The sequence below is a fragment of the Globicephala melas genome, chromosome 2 (assembly GCF_963455315.2).
Source record: "Globicephala melas chromosome 2, mGloMel1.2, whole genome shotgun sequence".
Lineage (NCBI taxonomy): Eukaryota > Metazoa > Chordata > Mammalia > Artiodactyla > Delphinidae > Globicephala > Globicephala melas.
The window spans coordinates 71,231,086-71,254,432 of NC_083315.2; the positions used below are offsets into that span (position 1 = coordinate 71,231,086).

The following is a 23,347-nucleotide window of genomic DNA, read 5'->3' on the forward strand; positions in this document are numbered from 1 at the left end:
AACAACTTATCTTTTCTGACATCATATAACATTTAAGTTACAGATACAGAGTAACAAATAGCTATGTAGATCCTGCCTTGAATTTTACAGATTCAATACCCTCCCTAAACAACACTGGGAACTAAAAATTCCCAGAGGGCCAAAAATAATGTTTTTCATTTAAAATCGGTTTTAAAATATTTTTCTTACCAGCCTGCAGGGAAAATGGAGATAAGTTCACATTATTGCATCTATGATCAAATCTGGAATATACCATGAGTCATTAAGTTAAACACTAAACAAATCGTTTATCATATGCTCCCCTCCATCAGTCTCTCTCATCTCCCTCACATGCTTGCAATGCTTTAAAGCATCATGTTTATTCCTGAGAAGCATGGCTGTCTCACATTCTTAATTGCTCATCCCTACAACATCTCACCCAGTATGGTCCGGCCTTCTGAGAGGCTCAGAACGTGACTGATTGATTACATTGTTCATTTCTTTAAATTTTATTCAGACTTGGACTCGCCCAGATCCCTTAAAGCAATTCTACTTCCTCTAGTTTATGTCAAAATAAAAGTTCCTCGAGCATTTATTCATGACTTCAGGCACTTCCAGAAACGTCAACATTTCAGATCATCTCTCATATTCCTATACATTTAAGACAAATGTTTCTGTTGTTGTCATCATTGTTGTTTGATATAGCTTTTCCAAAAACAAACAAAAAGGCAGTGAAATAAATATCCCTAGGGTGGAAGCAACCCAACTGAAGCATACAAATCAGGCAGTAAAGGGAGTGTTGGCAGCAAAGGCAACCATAAACAAGATGAAAAGACAGCCCTCTGAATGGGAGAAGATATTTGCAAATGAAGCAAGTGACAAAGGGTTAATCTCCAAAGTATGCAAGCAGCTTATGCAGATCAATATCAAAAAAAACAAACAACCCAATCCAACAATGGGCAGAAGACCTAAATAGACATTTCTCCAAAGATATACAGACTGCCAACAAACACATGAAAGAATGCTCAACATCACTAATCATTAGAGAAATGCAAATCAAAACTACAATGAGATATCATCTCACAACAGTCAGAATGGCCATCACCAAAAAATCTAGAAACAATAAATGCTGGAGAGGGTGTGGAGAAAAGGCAACCCTCTTGCACTGTTGGTGGGAATGTAAATTGATACAGCCACTATGGAGAACAGTATGGAGGTTCCTTAGAAAACTAAAAACAGAACTACCATATGACCCAGCAATCCCACTACTGGGCATATACCCTGAGAAAACCATAATTCAAAAAGAGTCATGTACCAAAATGTTCATTGCATCTTTATTTACAATAGCCCGGAGATGGAAACAACCTAAGTGTCCATCATCGGATGAATGGATAAAGAAGATGTGGCACATATATACAATGGAACATTACTCAGCCATAAAAAGAAACGAAATTGAGTTATTTGTAGTGAGGTGGATGGACCTAGAGTCTGTCATACAGAGTGAAGTAAGTCAGAAAGACAAAAACAAATACCGTATGCTAATACATATATATGGAATCTTAAAAGAAAAAAAACGGTCATGAAGAACCTAGGGGCAGGACAGGAATAAAGACGCAGACCTACTAGAGAATGGACTTGAGGACATGGGGAGGGGGAAGGGTAAGCTGGGACAAAGTGAGAGAGTGGCATGGACATATATACACTACCAAATGTAAAATAGATAGCTAGTGGGAAGCAGCCGCATAGCACAGGGAGATCAGCTTGGTGCTTTGTGACCGCCTGGAGGGGTGGGATAGGGAGGGTGGGAGGGAGACGCAAGAGGGAGGAGATATGGGGATATATGTATACATATAGCTGATTCACTTTGTTATACAGCAGAAACTAACACACCATTGTAAAGCAATTATACTCCAATAAAGATGTTTTAAAAAAAATACGTGGAAATATGAGTAAAGAGGAAATTATACTTTGGGAATACAATATGAAATTGTGTTAAAAAAAAAAGTGTTGGGTTGACAGAAGGGAAAACAACTGGTAAGTCTGTCAAATTTCATTTAAGTTTCCCAGAAAATAGGAATGTTAGAACACAGGAAAGCCAGACATCACTGAGGGAGGAGTTCAAAAGGACTGAACCACCATGCTGCAATCAACAAAGACCATGGTTAACTTCACAGAACTTTTGAAGCAGGCAGGGTTAGGCAGGCATCTTAAACTATGTGGGACGGTTGGCTCCTCCTTCCTCACGGTATTTCACTGTCCTAATAATTCAGTCCATTATTGCCTCTGTCCTCTACCCATCCTACCCCTCCAACACATCCCCACACTCCAAGGAGAAGTAAACAGGAAGCATACTCATCCATTCTCTATAGACCCATGGCATAAGAATACACTTGGTATGCTGTTTTTGGATCTGAAATCTGAAATCTGTGGGAAAGGTATACATCTGACGTGTTTTTGCTGTCCACTGTGTCTAGGCCCTTTAGCTAGACTGGTCCACCTAGTGCTGTCTGCAGATCCTCAAAAGACAACGTCCATGCCCAGACATCCAGAAGATTCCAGGGCAGGACACCTCCTTTACTCTTTCCTATCCTGTATATATCTGATCCCACTGCCCTCTGCTCATAACTCTCGACCATGTACTTGACCCCTACCCATCTCTGCACTCCTCACACTTGGCATTTGCAATTGTGTCCAGAGTTAGACATTCAGCCCTTCTCACCCCTAGCTCTCAGCATCCCCACATGGCAGACAGACACTAAGCTGCCAACCACCACCTGGCCAGAGGCTGACCACAGTGGTATGAAGGGAGGATTCTGTATGTTTTTAACAGACAACTGAACACACTGTCAAGTTTCATTTTTACACTGACTGCAAGGTGGCTCACAGCTAAATTTAACGCTCACACGGATGAGCCATTTTTATTTGGGTTTTCCAGCATAACAATCCCTTGTCTTTTGTTTGACTTCTGACTTCTCTGTGTTCAACCATGCCAGCTGTCACAGTATTTTCTGGAAATAACCAGTGTATAACTAGAGTATATTTCTTTCCTGCTTCGTAGGAATGACACAGTTTTAGAGGTAGAGGAGCCCTTATCAGTCATGCACCCCAATATTTCCCAAACACCAGTCCCCAGGCCAGCGCTAGCTCATGGCTAACAGTTCAGTGGTCACCAGAGCAACAAAAGGAAGGAAATGAAGAGTTTTTCACAACACTAAACACATACAATCGAAAGACAAATGCACGACATTCTTACATTTTTAGTACTGAAATGTTTCTTCTTACGTGAAATGATGTTAGTACATGGTAGTTATTAGGCTGGCCAAAAAGTTCGTTCCGGTTTTTCTGTAAGATGTTATGGAAAAACCAGAACGAACTTTTTGGCCAACCTTTTTTAAAAAAAAAATCTTTATGAAAAATCCTAAACACAAAATAGAGAGATTACCATATAAATAGAGAACTCTCATGCACTATCCAGCTTCAACAATTACCAACTTTGTTTACGTACAGCCCAAAATATCTAGTAAAATACTGGTCCTAAATGTTTTATCTCTATTCCACAAAACCTAAAAGTGTGGGAATGACGTGGCTGGGCCAACCTCTTACATTTTACAGATAAGGACTTGGAGACTGGCAGAGATTAACCTGTCCCCACTGGCACAGCTGGTCAAGAACAGAACTGATACGTCTGGTGCGCCATGATATGGTTTTGGAGGGTAGGAGCATGAACCAATTCTTTTTAACCTGTCAGTCTTTAACTGAGGCACAGCCAAGACCTGCAGAAGAGCGCCTTTTGTCTCTGCCCAGGGCACTTCACACACACTGCTTGGGTGCAGGCAGCCACAACCAGGACAACCAGATGGGGAAAACCAATAATCTGTAACCAAAGTTTACTTCATCTCACGCTTTAGCAATTGTGTATCATCCCTGGAGAGCTCCAGGAACTACCAAATGGTTTTAGGACAAAGATTACCGGAAGTTTCTACATTAATTCCTCATCTAGCACTTCCCTCACCACCCCAAAAATTATGAGGCAAACATATGGAATGAATGAGAATTCACGCAATAAGGTAAAAAACAGCTACTCATCCCCTCTTCTAGGCCCTCCCCTCCCTCCCCCACCAAACGACCAGGTGGAAAAAATCACACAGCAATGGAAGTAATAACACCAGGCAGCTATACTCCTGTCTCACAGAACTGTGGTAAAAAAATCAAACAAGACAGTATGAAGTGACAATGTTTTAACGCTCTGTAAAACTTTACCAATGCAAGAGGGTGGCCAATGGATAATAAAGTATTTTTTTAAAGGACTCACCTAAATTGTCAGTTTATGTAGAGTCGATTTCCCTGAAGATATCCTGAAGCATCTGAGAAGACTTCAGCAGCGATACCTAAAACAATAATAAAAATCATCAGAATCAAGTAATGTTACACACATCAGTTTTAAAAAAAAAAATCTCAATCTATACATTTGGTCATTTCCCTCACACTAAGCGTGAAAGGAAATAACTCAGGAAACAATGAATTTCCGCTGCAACACATGGGCTGGGAATTTTCTTCACCAACAGGGAATTGAGGTCCCAAGACACTTATTTTGAAAACCAAAATTATGTTACAGTTGAAGCAAAACCACATTATTCTCTTCCCTGTGATAGGAATGCTTAAAGGCTTTGAATTTAAACAAAGCTGAAATATATACATCCTCCTTCCTGCCCCCACCTATATTTAAAACAAAAATCACTGGCACTGCACTCTGATTCTTTCTAAAAATCAGCATCCATGAGCTCTTGTCTTATTCACTTTTTTCCTCCTTAGTTGCTATAACCCATCAGTGAAGTGGTCCCTTCTTGTTTCAACTGTTCCCATCTCGTTCACAGTTTTCTGAGGCACTGATAACTAAGCATTTAGCAGCTTATTCATGAAAACCCAATTTGAAGCAGAGAAGCACCATAATTGTAGAAGCAAACAAAATGGGCCAGCCACAACTAAACAATGGTCTGACTAACAACATATATATGAACCAATGAAACAATAAACACAAGCTATAGAACCAAGTATTCATATGAAACAGACCAAGTACATGTAATCTAATCTGGGTAGGTATGTGAGACTAGTTAATAAATGATGATGGTTAGCTATTTAGGAGGAGGGGAAAATCTAGCACTCTCTCTCTACTTAAAGAGAATAAACTCAAAATAGAATCAAATGAGTACTAGAAAAATATACAGATGAATAGTTTTATAATACAGAAATAGGAAAGGCCTTTTTAAACATGACATCAAAATGTGAAACTCAAGGACTGAGACATTTGGCTGACAACATTTTTAAAATCTCAAATACACGAAAGGCAAAAACAAATCAAAAATAAAAACAAAGAACAAACAAATCTAGACACTTTGGTCAAAAGATAAAATAAGAAACTAAGTAGAATATTCATACAAGAGACATATGAAAGGTTGCTATCCTTATGCGAAAATGTCTTATAAGTGAGTAAGGGGCTTCCCTGATGGTGCAGTGGTTGAGAGTCCGCCTGCCGATGCAGGGGACACGGGTTCGTGCCCCGGTCCGGGAAGATCCCACATGCCGCGGAGCGGCTGGGCCCATGAGCCACGGCCGCCGAGCCTGCGCGTCCGGAGCCTGTGCTCCGCAACGGGAGAGGCCACAACAGTGAGAGGCCCGTGTACCGCAAAAAAAAAAAAAAAAAAAAAAAAGTGAGTAAGGAAATTAATACTCTACCTCAAAACGGACAAAGCAAATTAATGAACTTCCCACGAGAATAGAATAGTAATAAACATATGAAAAGATACTCAACTATACTAACAATGGAAAAATACAACTTTAGAAAACCTAGCTCTTATTTTTTACCTATCAGGTTGGTAACAATGCCCAGACTGACAGTAGCTGTTGTTATGGGCCTAGCTCGTGATGTAGCTCTTTGGCAACTATGTCAGCATGTAAAATGCCACACACTGTGATACAGCAATCCTTCTCTCAGAATTTACTCAAAGTAGATTATTGTGAAAGTGGAAAAATGGATAGACATAGCATGTTTATAATCATTGGGGGCAGGGAGTGGGGAGTAAATATCCTAAAGGTCCACCAATAGATGAGGTCAAGTAAACAAGTTTTTATTAATATTTACTGATATGAGAATATCATACCAGTGAGTAAAACAGGTAAATGAATAAAACAGGTAAATGACCTGTTTTACCTGTGAATAAAACAGGTAAATGACCACACAAAGTATGATATCATTTCTGCGTGTGCACGTCTGTTGCTGGATGTCCTTATACATGCCTAGAAGGATGTTTGTTAAGATAGTTATGGCTGCCCCTGGCTATCCAAATTTTTTAAAATTTTTTGCTTTTTTTGTACTGTTTGAATTTCATATAACGAGCATGAATTATTTTTCCAAAGAACACAGTGGAGCTCTTTTTAATCCCATGCTGGAGTGTAAAGTAACACACTGCATGGATTTCTACTTCCCTTCTGTCACCTTCTCTCTCCTCCTTTAGTGACATTTGTGTCACACGTGTGCTCGCTGTGAACACTGATTAGAGAGGTCCCTTCCTCCTCTCTGGTTCCTGTTCATTCCTGAGGGCCCCTTCGTCCTTGCCTTTAAGTTCCTAAGACACACCTGTATCCTTATTATAAATCTCTTTTTTTTTTTACTTAAGCTAGCTCAAGTGAGTTTGTTATTTGTGACCAAAGGCACACCATGTAATACAGTGTTGCTTTTTATTTTCCACCTTCTCAATCATCCCACTCCATCGGAAAACACAACAGTAAATCTTGTAATCACATGAATGAAGATTTATCGTATACAATGTCATGTATTATTTATGACCTACAGCGAAGGAACTGAAGCAAGTAGCTCAGAACTAGTACAACGAAGGCAAAAATAGGACTTCAAGAGGCAGGGGGGTTTGTTCCTGACTTATATGAGAACTGATGAAAAGGCTATTTGAATAAGAATAAAAACAAATGGGACATATTTGTCCAGATGGGCCACTTCTATGGTAAAAATAGTCTCCATTATCATGTTTTAACCACCTTGCAGATTTATTTTTATTGGGTTATATTTCTATATGAAGAGCTTTTTTTATGCTACTTAAGACTTGAAAATATCGAAATGTATTCCCATAATGGGCCCATTATGTTCAATTTATCTCCAGCAAACAAATTTACTTTTCTCCTTGCCCTATTTTTAAAGGTTCAGAAGTCCCGTATTAATACACGAATCCTCATAATACCATAATTACAAACCTGGCTAAAAAGCCACAAATATACAAATCCCTTTTAGAGGTGTGTTGGATGTCAAATACAAATCTAATGAATCTCCCTTCATCTCCTGAAGGCTCCTTCTCCCCCCAAAAAATTTCCCTAGAAGGTAGAAAGAGGACAAAAACCACTATCCAGTTTTAAAGATGAACAATCTAAGACCTAACTAAGTATCTGTGCCTCCAGGGCATAACTCAAACCCACAGGCCACCCAGTGCCAGCTGCTGGCCTTTGTTCTGAGCCCTCCTCAGGGCACGGGCACCTTTCTAAATAGATAGAAAGGGGAGCCAGGTAAATCCACATTTGAGGCTGAGATGCATTAGGATTTATGACACCGAAATCTGCATTAAGGGAAGCAACAGCACAGTGGTTTAAAGTAAAGTGATTGATCCTGGTTCTGTCATTTATTAGCTGTTTGGCTTCGGTGTGCCTCAGTTTCTTCCTCTGTAGTAATGCCCAGAATAAGGGCCGTTGTGAGGACTAAAGGTTGTAATACATCTAAAGCAATGAGTAACGCTCAAGAGTCAAACATGGTCTTGCTTGAGCTCCAGCTCAGCAGGAGCTGTGATGGTAACTGCCCCCAGGTAGAAACTCATAGCTGCCTGATCAGAGAGCAAGGTCCCTAGAGAACCCTGGAACAGAATATGTCTCTATGTAGGACACTTACCTATTCAAAATGCTTATTTTGAATAAGACATGAATAAGACCCTTCCAATTAAATAGCAACTTATTTTAAAAGTACCAGGAGCCTGTTATTTCAAGGAACATTGCCTTCAAGCAGCCTCCTCCTATGATAAATCACTTGGCAGCTCCCACGTTCTACTTCTTCTGGAGTATTTTGAGAGGCATATGTAGATGTGACCAAAAACCAGCAAAAGCTGCTGGCTCAAATGCTTGCCACCAATAGCAGGACTTCACTGTTTTTGCATCCTGGACCACTTCCTACTTCCTTGAGGAAGCCTACACACACCTCTCCAAGTTCCAGTTCACTTGTCACCAGAGCAGAGATAGGAATACTTAGATAATTCAGCTGGTGAAATGAAATTAAAATGGATGGGTGAAGTTCCTAACACAGTGCCTGGAGCCCAGTAAGTGTCCAGTAAATGGTACATCTTTAATTGATTATCATCTGAACAGCATTAAAGAAGCAAAACACATTAAGTAATCTGAGAGAGAGACTCTACACGGCAATTTTTCACCATGAGAGTTTTACGGACTCTTTGTTTTCCACGTCTCCCTTGACACGAAATCCCCACAGGAAGGCGGGGCCACGTTGGAGGGGATGTAAGGAGGCAAGGGGATCTCAAGCCATGAAGGGCCTGCACAATGCATATGGCTGAAATCGTACTATGTGGTCAGACCCCAAGCAGCCAAGAACACATCTGTCCTAAGATTTCATTAAAAGATGGATAACAGGGCTTCCCTGGTGGCGCAGTGGTTGAGAGTCCGCCTGCTGATGCAGCGGACGCAGGTTCGTGCCCCGGTCTGGGAACGAACATCCCACATGCCGCGGAGCGGCTGGGCTCGTGAGCCATGGCCGCTGAGCCTGCGCGTCCGAAGCCTGTGCTCCGCAACGGGAGAGGTCACAACAGTAAGAGGCCCGCGTACCGCAAAAAAAAAAAAAAAAAAAAAAGATGGATAACAGTGTAACCTGACACTCAAACTTTGTCCGGTACCATCTACACGAGCATAAACAACAGAAGATGGGCCTGTATGGGCAACCATCCGAAGTGCTTTAATAAGGTAAGACCAAACAAAGCAGCAGGAAATCCACTAGATTTTAGCCAAACATGAGCAGAATATACTACTCTTAGCTTGAAGTCATCACTAACATTTGACACATTTATTACTAATAGTTCAAAAACAAGACCCAAGAAGAAAGAAACCAAGTAATTTTTCAGTAGCCATAAAATAGAGACAGGCAGAGCCAAAGAGAGAAAAGAGGACGAATTGTGAAAACAAAATTCTTCCAGCTTCTACCACTTGGCAAGGATTATTCTTTTCTTCTCTGAAACCCCGAGAACATTTTCACTGAAAGCACAGCTCAATGATTAGAGTCCAGCTCTACTGTGTCAGAAGGTATCTGCCTCCAGGGGGAAATGTCCAATTCTCTTTTCATGGCTTCCCCTGGCTGACTTTCCACTAAAGGCTGGGTCCTGGGGTCAAAGGAAACTCAGTAAAGCCAAGCTATAAGCACCAATGCCCAAGGCCTTCAGAGATGAGGAATGATACATGGCCTTCTCCTCTGCAGGCAGAAAGGCTCCAGAAATCCCTCTGTATGCCTCTAAAAGCAGCATTCCAGCAAACTAGAAACTAAGAGGTGTTACATGCAAAAAAAAAAGTTCTTAATATAAATGTGTGAAATGCTGGTTTAAACCAAATTAAGGAGTTCTGCTAATGCAGAACAATTTGGACACTTTAATGTGCTAATGTGGATTATAAATAAGTGGCCCAACCTTATTTGTACACAGATCCCTTTACCTTTGTGGTCTACGTCTTGGTACAAGTGCCCAGGCAACAGTTTGGAAAATAATGTTAAAATTAGTTCTTTTATGCAAATGACTATTGAAGGCTCACTCTGCCCCACCACACTGGCAATGACATGACCAGGCACCACTCCCCTAAAGGTCAGTTCACAGTGCAAACGATATTAATGCAAAGTAGTGAGAAACTCGTGTTTACTAGGAGGGCTAGGGAAGTGCTCTAATTACACTGCTTTACCTCCTTCAGTCTTTAGATGCTTTTCACAACTGGACAACTTGAGAGATGCCCTGAATTCCCTGTGGTTCTACAATTCACTGTTCCCCTTCTCTCACTTATATGTATGTGTCTTTATGTAAAAGTATCAATAAAACTAAATTAGTAACGCGAGTAGCTAGAATGTAAGCTTCACAACAAAAGGGACTCTCCTTGGTCCATAGCTATTCCCCCAGCCCTTGAACAGTGCAGGTACAAGGATGTCCCACAAACATTTGACTATCTGAATAAAGTAATGAATAAATAAGCTTACATAAGTGTATCATTAACTCATTTTACAAACTGGCCAAAAGATACACTCTACAGCTTTATGTTAAACTGACTTTGAAATGCTCACTCTCAAACAATTTCCTATTTCTTTTTTCTCAAAAAGTGTGTTTTGCCCATTTTATTCCCACGATTATCTCCCATCCTTTGCAAACGCCCCCCCCCACACACACCCAAAAAGGGATATTTTTCCTTTGAATTTTGGGTTAGAAGGAACTTCAATATTATGAACTTAATGTTTAAAATAACCCTGAAATGTTGCAACATCTTCAAATGAACACACAAAAATTTAAACGGGGCTTCCCTGATGTCACAGTGGTTGAGAGTCCGTCTGACGATGCAGGCGACACGGGTTCGTGCCCCGGTCTAGAAAGATCCCACACGACGCAGAGCGGCTGGGCCCATGAGCCGTGGCCGCTGGGCCTGCGCATCCGGAGCCTGTGCTCCGCAACGGGAGAGGCCACAACAGTGAGAGGCCCGCGTACCGCATAAAAAAAAAAAAAAAAAAATTTAAACGTTTTCGCTAAACCCAATTCACTATGACAAAATAAGACAAGGCCTTTTAAAAAAGCTTTAACAACTGTGTTTTTTTTTTTTGAGGGGACGATGAGGAAAGAGCAGGAAAGGAGTGTTTCAGTTCCTCCTTGGTCATTCACAAAATTATTGGTAAACTGAGAGACTTCCGGGAAGATGGCGGAAGAGTAAGACGCGGAGATCACCTTCCTCCCCACAGATACACCAGAAATACATCTACGCGTGGAACAGCTCCTACGGAGCACCTACTGAACGCTGGCAGAAGACCTCAGACCTCCCAAAAGGCAAGGAACCCCCCACGTACCTGTTTAGGGCAAAAGAAAAAACTAAACACAGACAAAAGCATAGGGACGGGTCCTGCACCAGCGGGAGAGAGCTGTGAAGGAGGAAAAGTGTCCACACACTAGGAAGCCCCTTCGCGGGCGGAGACTTCGGGTGGCGGAGGGGGGAGCTTGGGAGCCGCGGAGGAGAGCACAGCAACAGGGGTGCGGAGGACAAAGCGGAGAGATTCCAGCGCAGAGGATCGGGCCGACCAGCACTCACCAGCCGAGAGGCTTGTCTGCTCGCCCGCCGGGGCGGGTGGGGCTGGGAGCTGAGGCTCCGGCTTCTGTCAGAGCGCCGGGAGAGGACTGAGGTTGGCAGCGTGAACACAGCCTGCAGGGCGTTAGTGCACCGGCTAGCCGGGAGGGAGTCCGGGGAAAAGTCTGGACCTGCCGAAGAGGCAAGAGACTTTTTCTTCCCTCTTTGTTTCCTGGTGCACGAGGAGAGGGGATTAAGAACGCTGCTTAAGAGAGCTCCAGAGACGGGCGCGAGCCGCGGCTAAAAGTGCGGAGCCCTGAGACAGACATGAGACGCTAAGGCCGCTGCTGCCGCCACCAAGAAGCCTGTGTGCGAACACAGGTCACTATCCACACCCCCTTCCGCGGAGCCTGTGCAGACCGCCACTGCCAGGGTCCCGGGATCCAGGGACAACTCCCCCGGGAGAACGCACGGCGCGCCTCAGGCTAGCAACGTCACTCCGGCCTCTGCCGCCGCAGGCCTGCCCCACACTCCGTGACCCTCCCCCACCCCCCTACCCCCCCCCACCCCCGGCCTGAGTGAGCCAGAGCCTCCGAATCAGCGGCTCCTTTAACCCTGTCCTGTCTGAGAAAAGAACAGACGCCCTCCAGCGACCTACACGCACAGGCGGGGCCAAATCCAAAGCTGAGCCCCTGGGAACTGAGAGAAAAAAGAAGAGAAAGGGAAATCTCTCCCAGCAGCCTCAGACAATCAACTTGATGTACCCTGCATCTGCGGAATACATGAATAGACAACGAATCATCCCAAATTAAGGAGCCCTGTGGATGAAATGAAACGCTCTTGGTGCTGCAGCCAGGAGTCAGTGCTGTGCCTCTGAGGTGGGAGAGCCAACTTCAGGACATTGGTCCACAAGAGCCCTCCCAGCTGCACATAATATCAAACACCAAAAATCTCCCAGAGATCTCCATCTCAACGCCAGCACCCAGCTTCACTCAACGACCAGCAAGCTACAGTGCTGGACATCCTATGCCAAACAACTAGCAAGACAGGAACACAACCCCACCCTTTAGCAGAGAGGCTACCCAAAATCATAACAAGTCCACAGACACCCCAAAACACACCACCAGACGTGGACCTGCCCACCAGAAAGACAAGATCCAGCCTCATCCACCAGAACACAGGCACTAGTACCCTCCACCAGGAAGCCTACACAACCCACTGAACCAACCTTAGCCACTGGGGACAGACACAAAAAACAACAGGAACTACGAACCTTCAGCCTGCAAAAAGGAGACCCCAAACACAGTAAGATAAGCAAAATGAAAAGACAGAAAAACACACAGCAGATGAAGGAGCAAGATAAAAACCCACCAGACCTAACAAATGAAGAGGAAATAGGCAGTCTACCTGAAAAAGAATTCAGAATAATGATAGTAAAGATGATCCAAAATCTTGGAACTAGAATAGACAAAATGCAAGAATCAGTTAACAAGGACCTAGAAGAACTAAAGATGAAACAAACAATGATGAACAACACAATAAATGAAATGAAAAATACTCTAGATGGGATCAATAGCAGAATAACTGAGGCAGAAGAATGGATAAGTGACCTGGAAGATAAAATAGTGGAAATAACTACTGCACAGCAGAATAAAGAAAAAAGAATGAAAAGAACTGAGGACAGTCTCAGAGACCTCTGGGACAACATTAAACGCACCAACATTCAAATTATAGGGGTTCCAGAAGAAGAAGAGAAAAAGAAAGGGACTGAGAAAATATTGGAAGAGATTGTAGTTGAAAACTTCCCTAATATGGGAAAGGAAATAGTTAATCAAGTCCAGGAAGCACAGAGAGTCCCATACAGGATAAATCCAAGGAGAAATACACCAAGACACATATTAATCAAACTGTCAAAAATTAAATACAAAGAAAACATATTAAAAGCAGCAAGGGAAAAACAACAAATAACACACAAGGGAATCCCCATAAGGTTAACAGCTGATCTTTCAGCAGAAACTCTGCAAGCCAGAAGGGACTGGCAGGACATATTTAAAGTGATGGAGGAGAAGAACCTGCAACCAAGATTACTCTACCCAGCAAGGATCTCATTCAGATTTGATGGAGAAATTAAAACCTTTACAGACAAGGAAAAGCTGAGAGAGTTCAGCACCACCAAACCAGCTCTACAACAACTGCTAAAGGAACTTCTCTAGGCAAGAAACACAAAAGAAGGAAAAGACCTACAATAACAAACCCTAAACAATTAAGAAAATGGGAATGGGAACACACATATCGATAATTACCTTAAATGTAAATGGACTAAATGTTCCCACCAAAAGACACAGACTGGCTGAATGGATACAAAAACAAGACGCATATATTTGCTGTCTACAAGAGACCCACTTCAGACCTAGAGACACATACAGACTGAAAGTAAGGGGATGGAAAAAGGTATTTCATGCAAATGGAAACCAAAAGAAAGCTGGAGTAGCAATTCTCATATCAGACAAAATAGACTTTAAAACAAAGACTATTAGAAGAGACAAAGAAGGACACTACATAATGATCAAGGGATCGATCCAAGAAGAAGATATAACAATTGTAAATATTTATGCACCCAACATAGGAGCACCTCAGTACATAAGGCAAATACTGACAGCCATAAAAGGGGAAATCGACAGTAACACATTCATAGTAGGGGACTTTAACACCCCACTTTCACCAATGGACAGATCATCCAAAATGAAAATAAATAAGGAAACACAAGCTTTAAATGATACATTAAACGAGATGGACTTAATTGATATTTATAGGACATTCCATCCAAAAACAACAGAATACACATTTTTCTCAAGTGCTCATGGAACATTCTCCAGGACAGATCATATCTTGGGTCACAAATCAAGCCTTGGTAAATTTAAGAAAATTGAAATTATATCAAGTATCTTTTCCGACCACAACGCTATGAGACTAGATATCAATTACAGGAAAAGATCTGTAAAAAATACAAACACATGGAGGCTAAACAATACACTACTTAATAACTAAGTGATCACTGAAGAAATCAAAGAGGAAATCAAAAAATACCTAGAAACAAATGACAATGGAGACACGATGACTCAAAATCTATGGGATGCAGCAAAAGCAGTTCTAAGAGGGAAGTTTATAGCAATACAATCCTACCTTAAGAAACAGGAAATATCTCGAATAAACAACCTAACCTTGCACCTAAAGCAAATAGAGAAAGAAGAACAAAAGAACCCCAAAGTTAGCAGAAGGAAAGAAATCATAAAAATCACATCAGAAATAAATGAAAAAGAAATGAAGGAGACGATAGCAAAGATCAATAAAACTAAAAGCTGGTTCTTTGAAAGGATAAACAAAATTGATAAACCATTAGCCAGACTCATCAAGAAAAAAAGGGAGAAGACTCAAATCAATAGAATTAGAAATGAAAAAGGAGAAGTAACAACTGACACTGCAGAAATACAAAAGATCATGAGAGATTACTACAAGCAACTCTATGCCAATAAAATGGACAACCTGGAAGAAATGGACACATTCTTAGAAAGGCACAACCTGCCAAGACTGAATCAGGAAGAAATAGAAAATATGAACAGACAAAGCACAAGCACTGAAATTGAAACTGTGATTAAAAATCTTCCAACAAGCAAAAGCCCAGGACCAGATGGATTCACAGGCGAATTCTATCAAACATTTAGAGAAGAGCTATCACCTATCCTTCTCAGACTCTTCCAAAATATAGCAGAGGGAGGAACACTCCCCAACTCATTCTACGAGGCCACCATCACCCTGATACCAAAACCAGACAAGGATGTCACAAAGAAAGAAAACTACAGGCCAATATCACTGATGAACATAGATGCAAAGATCCTCAACAAAATACTAGCAAACAGAATCCAACAGCACATTAAACGGATCATACACCATGATCAAGTGGGGTTTATTCCAGGTATGCAAGGATTCTTCAGTATATGCAAATCAATCAACGTGATACATCATATTAACAAATTGAAGGAGAAAAACCATATGATCATCTCAATAGATGCAGAGAAAGCTTTTGACAAAATTCAACACCCATTTATGATAAAAACCCTGCAGAAAGTAGGCATAGAGGGAACTTTCCTCAACATAATAAAGGCCATATATGACAAACCCACAGCCAACATCGTCCTCAATGGTGAAAAACTGAAAGCATTTCCACTAAGATGAGGAACAAGACAAGGTTGCCCACTCTCACCACTCTTATTCAACATAGTTTTGGAAGTTTTAGCCACAGCAATCAGAGAAGAAAAGGAAATAAAAGGAATCCAAATCGGAAAAGAAGAAGTAAAGCTGTCACTGTTTGTAGATGACATGATACTATACATAGAGAATCCTAAAGATGCTACCAGAAAACTACTAGAGCTAATCAATGAATTTGGTAAAGCAGCAGGATACAAAATTAATGCACAGAAATCTCTGGCATTCCTATACACTAAGGATGAAAAATCTGAAAGTGAAATCAAGAAAACACTCCCATTTACCACTGCAACAAAAAGAATAAAATATCTAGGAATAAACCTACCTAAGGAGACAAAAGACCTGTATGCAGAAAATTATAAGACACTGATGAAAGAAATTAAAGATGATACAAATAGATGGAGAGATATACCATGTTCTCATATTGGAAGAATCAACATTGTGAAAATGACTCTACTACCCAAAGCAATCTACAGATTCAATGCAATCCCTATCAAACTACCACTGGCATTTTTCACAGAACTAGAACAAAAAATTTCACAATTTGTATGGAAACACAAAAGACCCCGAATAGCCAAAGCAATCTTGAGAACGAAAAACGGAGCTGGAGGAATCAGGCTTCCTGACTTCAGACTATACTACAAAGCTACAGTAATCAAGACAGTATGGTACTGGCTCAAAAACAGAAATATAGATCAATGGAACAGGATAGAAAGCCCAGAGATAAACCCACGCACATATGGTCACCTTATCTTTGACAAAGGAGGCAGGAATGTACAGTGGAGAAAGGACAGCCTATTCAATAAGTGGTGCTGGGAAAACTGGACAGCTACATGTAAAAGTATGAGATTAGATCACTCCCTAACACCATACACAAAAATAAGCTCAAAATGGATTAAAGACCTAAATGTAAGGCCAGAAACTATCAAACTCTTAGAGGAAAACATAGGCAGGACACTCTATGACATAAATCACAGCAAGATCCTTTTTGACCCACCTCCTAGAGAAATGGAAATAAAAACAAAAGTAAACAAATGGGACCTAATGAAACTTAAAAGCTTTTGCGCAGCAAAGGAAACCATAAAGAAGACCAAAAGACAACCCTCAGAATGGGAGAAAATATTTGCAAATGAAGCAACTGACAAAGGATTAATCTCCAAAATTTATAAGCAGCTCATGCAGCTTAATAACAAAAAAACAAACAACCCAATCCAAAAATGGGCAGAAGACCTAAATAGACATTTCTCCAAAGAAGATATAGAGAGTGCCAACAAACACATGAAAGAATGCTCAACATCACTAATCATTAGAGAAATGCAAATCAAAACTACAATGAGATATCATCTCACACCAGTCAGAATGGCCATCATCAAAAAATCTAGAAACGGGGCTTCCCTGGTGGCGCAGTGGTTGAGAATCTGCCTGCTAATGCAGGGGACACGGGTTCGAGCCCTGGTCTGGGAGGATCCCACATGCCGCAGAGCAACTAGGCCCGTGAGCCACAACTACTGAGCCTGTGCGTCTGGAGCAAGAGAGGCCGCGATAGTGAGAGGCCCGCGCACCGCGATGAAGAGTGGCCCCCGCTTGCTGCAACTGGAGAAAGCCCTCGCACAGAAACGAAGACCCAACACAGCAAAAATAAATTAATTAATTAATAAACTCCTACCCCCAACATCTTCTTTAAAAAAAAAAAAATCTAGAAACAATAAATGCTGGAGAGGGTGTGGAGAAAAGGGAACCCTCTTACACTGTTGGTGGGAATGTAAATTGATACAGCCACTGTGGAGAACAGTATGGAGGTTCCTTAAAAAGCTACAAATAGAACTACCATATGACCCAGCAATCCCACTACTGGGCATATACCCTGAGAAAACCATAATTCAAAAAGAGTCATGTACCAAAATGTTCATTGCAGCTCTATTTACAATAGCCCAGAGATGGAAACAACCTAAGTGTCCATCATCGGATGAATGGATAAAGAAGATGTGGCACATATATACAATGGAATATTACTTAGCCATAAAAAGAAACGAAATTGAGGTATTTGTAATGAGGTGGATAGACCCAGAGTCTGTCATACAGAGTGAAGTAAGTCAGAAAGAGAGAGACAAATACCGTACGCTAACACATATATATGGAATTTAAGGGGAAAAAAAACTGTCATGAAAAACCTAGGGGTGAAACAGGAATAAAGACAGAGACTTACTAGAGAATGGACTTGAGGCTATGGGGAGGGGGAAGGGTAAACTGTGACAAAGCGAGAAAGAGGCATGGACATATATACACTATCAAACGTAAGGTAGCTAGCTAGTGGGAAGCAGCCGCATAGCACAGGGAGATCAGCTTGGTGCTTTGTGACCGCCTGGAGGGGTGGGATAGGGAGGGTGGGAGGGAGGGAGACGCAAGCGGGAAGAGATATGGGAACATATGTATATATATAACTGATTCATTTTGTTGTGAAGCTGAAACTAACATACCATTGTAAAGCAATTATACTCCAATAAAGATGTTAAAAAAAAAATTATTGGTAAACTGACTAGACCCTTCCCACCCCCATTCCTCCTACAAAGCTATTAATGCCAGGGTGCTCCTATCTAGTAATTCCCAACTTTCAGCTGGACTATAGTCCCATCTCTTGCAGCAGCCCTGCCCAGGGCCACCTGCGGGCCAGCCCTCCTCCACCCCAGAATAAACCATCCAGGACAGTCATTTGAGTCTGTCCTCAGCTCCCCAATTGCAGGAATCTCTGAGGCCCACTTCCTCACCCACCCGCCTCACGTGTCCTGGGAATCAGTGCCCCAGCACCACCGAGCCCATGCTGCTCCTGGAACCCTGCACCCTCTGCACTGCTTCCTCTGCAGTGGTCTTTGACCTCCTGTCTTCCACGCTTACAATGGCCTCCCCACACCCCTAATTCACCTGGTGCCCCATCAAGTTCTACCTACTCTGGGAGGCTTCACGGACCACATCTTTATTTCAACTTAATATGGTAAATGTAAAAAAAATCTATTTACGTGTCTATAGTCCACACTAGACTGTGAGCTCCCAGAGGGCAGGAGCTATGGCTCCCCCCAGAGTTCTTGCCTCAGATCAGAGCTCAGTTCGTAATACCCATGACATGTTCAGTAGGCATCTGAAGAATTAATGAACATATGTTGTATGATTAATAACTTTGAGACACCAGGGGACTTTAAGAGGCTGGGGTACAACAGCAGGGTCAGGATGGAGTCAGGGGTTTGTGTGTGTATGTGTGTACACGCACACCCGCACTGAAGAGAAGGGGCTGCCTCACTCCATAAGCCTCCTTCCTAGTTCTTCAAGGTCAAGGTTGCAGTTAAACCCCACCTCCACCCCTGCCCCTGCTTTCCTCTTTTAGTCCCAGGGATTGGCCGATGACTCACTCTTCTGCCACAAACATAGTGTCTTTGAGTCAGCGTCTCTCCTGTTTGGCTTGGTGTCAATGAAGGAACTACACCATTTCATAATTATGCCTTTTTTCCCATCCTGAAGCAAACAAAGGCTTTGAGGTTTAACGATTAGAGAACGGTATAAGAAGATGCCCGCTCCTGTAAACTATTCCCCATCCTAACCCCTAAAGACCATCTCTTATGCTCACTTCAGCTTGGACCCTGTGGGAGAGCACAGAGTCACAAAGGCACCCACACTGCAACCTGATGCACATGGAGAGGCAAGTGTTATTCATCAACCAGCAGAGCGTTTCTTTTAGGAAGATGAGGTGAGAGGCTGCAGCAAAGAGAGCAAAAAGATTCACCCATACAGCGGAATATTGTTCAGCACTAAAAAGGAATGAGCTCTCAAGCCCTGAAAAGACATCAAGGAACATTAAATGCGTATTGTGAGTGAAAAGTCAATCTGAAAAGGCTACGTCCTGCATGATTCCAACCAAATGACACGGTAGAAAAGGCAAAACTATGGAGACGGTAAAAAGATCAGTGGTGGCTAGGGGTTGGGAGGAGAGAGGGATGCATAGGTGGACCACCGAGGATTTTTAGGGCAGTGGAACTACTCTGTGTTATACTCAATGGTGGACACATGTCATTATACATTTGTCAAAGCTGATAGAACATACAATACCAAGAGTGAACCCTAATGCAAAGTATGAACCTTGGGTGATTATGATGTGTCAATATAGGTTCATCAATTGTAAAAAATATACCCTCTAGTGAGGGGTGTTGATAATGGGGGAGACCGTGTCTGCGTGTGAACAGTGGGTATGTGGGAACTGCTTACTGTCTGCCCGAGTTTGCTGTGAACCGAGAAGCACTCTAAAAATATAAAGTCTATGAAAGTAGAAATAAAATGAGCAAGAAGAAAAGGGTGAGGTATGGTATCACAAATTCCCCCCAGGCACTGAAGCCAGGGACACTCCTAGGGCAGAGCCTGGGGAGAGGTTTAGAGTGAGACAAGGTGGGCTTGGCCCACAGAAGCAGTGATGGAGGATCTGGGTTCCACTGGCCAGCTGGACATCACCTGCACGTAGCAGAGGCTGCTATGTGAACCAGGGCTGTCCTACATAGCGCTCCAACCTGCTAGAAGTGACCCTGAGAAAGCATCCTCTCCCACTCTTATTCTCACTGCCACCTCAACCTTTAATTTGAGGGCTACTCTTCCAACACTAGCTCCTCAAGAACTTCTTCTGTACTGAAATCATTCAACTGAAGAACACAAAGAGAGAATACTACTTCTTCAAGTAAGTTAACCATCTAATTTCCCATGCCAGTGAAAAACCCATCAACTACCATGGAATATCCCAGTGCTGCCGCCAGGAGAAGGGATGGCCTTCCTATATAGGAGACATGTTAAACTCCTATGAACTCCCATAACGGCTCATTCCTCCAGCCCTCAAAGCCTGGCTGCCCAGGTGCGCTGAGCCAACATATGACACCACGAAAGTGACAGGAAGGTGCAAAGTGGAATTTTATCAGCTTGTGAACTTAAAATAGGTATTACAGACAATAAGATGGGGCCCTTCGGGAGGATGGTTGGCTAATCAAGAACAAGTTAGCTACTCACGTATACATAATGTGGAAATTAGGGACACACTGTTTTATAAATAAGAACTTGTCATCCCTTGGCTCTGACTAGTAGCTACTGTAATCCTTCAAAATTCACCTTTACAAAGTAATATTGCTGACCTCATATCTCTTACTATGTGCGATCTGGTCTTCATGAATGGCCACCTGATACATTTTTCCAAAAGGCTAAACCCGTCCAATCCTTGCTCCACTGGCCAAAGATTCTCCTTTACGTATTCGTTTTGGTACATTTCATTCAAAACCAAATACCCCAAAACAAACAGTTCTTTTGTCACTGAAATTTCTTCCTCCTCGTAGAACATTTTGAAAACTAATCCTCCTGAGCCATATGTGTCCTCCTTCCTGTCCCTGATCTGCCATTCCAAGTTCCCCCTTTCCCAAGCAGCCTCCCTTCCCAGAAGGAGTGGTTTCCCATACTCTTGCTGTCCTCTCAGTTTTCATGGGTCTTGGAAGCCCTCTCTGCATAATCTCGCAATTCATTATATTGTACTCCTTCTAATTCTGGTTCCACAAGGTTCTACAACTCCAATAGATAAGATACCCTCAAGTGGCCAGCATGGAGACTGGTGCCGAGTCACCCAAGGCCAGTGGCATCCTGGTTCCCTTTCACTCATGCCGAGTGCGTATGGGCAGTGGGGGTCCTCCAAGCCTCACTTGACTCCTCTGTGAAAGGCAGAAGGGAAACCTCCTTCACAAGCCAAACTAAGGACCACATAAGCATAAGGCCTGGGGTAAAACACGCCTGCAGCCAACACTGACTTTCTTCTCCTCCGCGTGTGTGATCTCTGGGCTCTGGAACTAGAATAAAATCTCTCTAAGGGCAAGATCAGGACTCACACCTTTCCTGTATTTCTTCAAGGCATTTTCACACAAGGGAATGTCCAGTAGATGGTTTTCAAGTGATGTTTTCGAGTTAATGGTCATTATTTTTGGATAATAGAATTTCAGAGCTTTCTTTACAACCTCATACAACATCTAAAAACCTAAAGCTTTCTATTAAAAATTTCAAATAGCTAATAAAGAGAATAATGAACCCCTAAGTACTCACCACTCAGCTCCAAAAATGATCAATTCATAGTCACTCTCATTTCATCCAAACCCCCTCTTACTTCCTTGTGCAAATCTCCCTCACTGGAGATTATTTTGAAGCAATACCAGCTATCATCCCATTTCAATATAAGTATTTTATAAAACTAGAATTTTTAAATAAGAATGCTTAATAATGCTGTTTTCACTTAGAAAAAATAAAAAGTCTAGGCTTATCCAATAACATTACGGCCATCTCGTTCTCTCTGTCCCCACTGCACAGAGTAAGATATAGATGACCCAAGACAGACTCAGCAGGCCTGAGTTATGACTCTTGGCAGCACAGGAGCTGTCTGGGTGACTGTGGGTGGGACAGCCCCAGGGCCCCTCCCACTAGACCTCTGTTCCCAAGGAGGAAATCAGAACGTGAGGGATCTGATGCTTACAGCCCACCTGCTAGGCACAGCTAGGACTTTCTACTTCCCTTTTCCGTTTTTCTGTTATCCCCAGCACCAGCCTCACCTCCCGGAGTAACCTAGCCTCTACTTGCCCTTTGCCAAAAACAGAATTAGTAAGTATACAGTATTCAGATAGCCAAGTCTTCTCCAGGAACAAGAGAAGAGATTAAAAAAAAAAAAATCACTCCATTATCTGTTTTTAATTCAATCTCTCAAATAAAAAACAAAAAATATAAAGCAGTATCCTGCTTGACTTCTATCCTGGTCTCTGCCCTTATAGAACAAGTAAAAGCAATTCTCAGGCTCCCTCCCTACCCTTGGGTGAGATTAACCAGCCTGTCCACAGAAATGACCTGCTAAAAACCTCTGATGCAGGTAGCCAGAGGCCTTTGGAGAAGGGATGACTCCCCAGAGGGTCCACTGCTGTCCCCTCTAAGATAACTGTGAAATCACTTGAAATTATTTTGGACCAAATCGTAATTGAAATATAAAACTACTCACATAATCGTGCCAATTATCTACCTCACTGTGGACTTTTTGTTTCTCTCTACCTATCATAGCTACAAGCCATATGTGACCAGTGAGCACTTGATATGTGGCTAATCCAAATCGAGACCTGCCATGAGTATAAAGTCCACCGATTTTGAGGCAAAAAGAATATAAAATACCCCATTAACAAATTCTATATTGTATTTTGAAATGTTAACATTTCGTATGTACTGGGTTCAATAAAACATTAAAATTAATTTCACTTCTTTTAATGTCGCTACTGAAGAATTTAAAATTATGTGTCTCACATTATATTTCTAGTTGCAGTGCTTCTCTAGATTTGAATTCCTTTTCACAACAGCATGAATAGGTTTCATGTCAACCTACCATAACTGGTGTTATTTGAATACAATCCTAAAGCTAAAATTAATTCACTTGGACTTCTCTTTTGAATTACTTTGTGTATTTCCCCTAATGGTTCCTGCCAATTCCCATTAAGATTTAAATATTTAAGTGTTCCAGTAAGACAATCACAGCTACCTTGAGCCTAGAATATCACGTAATCACCAGATAGACCCCATCAGACTGGGAGTCAAAACATTTTAATGCTGTGCTATTTAAAAAGCAATTCCCAATCCCTATTTTTTATCTCGCAATCAGAATATAACATTTCTTCGGGCTGTTATGACCTCGGGTATTAGAATTTCACTCTATGCAGCT

The 23,347-nt window shown here is 42.1% G+C and overlaps 1 protein-coding gene across 3 annotated transcripts in view; it reads right to left on the reverse strand.

Annotated features, from left to right (window-relative positions):
- Nucleotides 1-23,347, reverse strand: part of TLN2 (talin 2) — a 446,754-nt gene that overhangs the window by 255,987 nt on the left and 167,420 nt on the right. For all 3 annotated transcript variants that reach the window (XM_060294173.1, XM_060294172.1, XM_030878890.2), the window contains exon 3: nt 4,292-4,367. The gene's annotated coding sequence lies outside the window, so the exon portion shown is untranslated. The remainder of the gene's footprint in view (nt 1-4,291; nt 4,368-23,347) is intronic.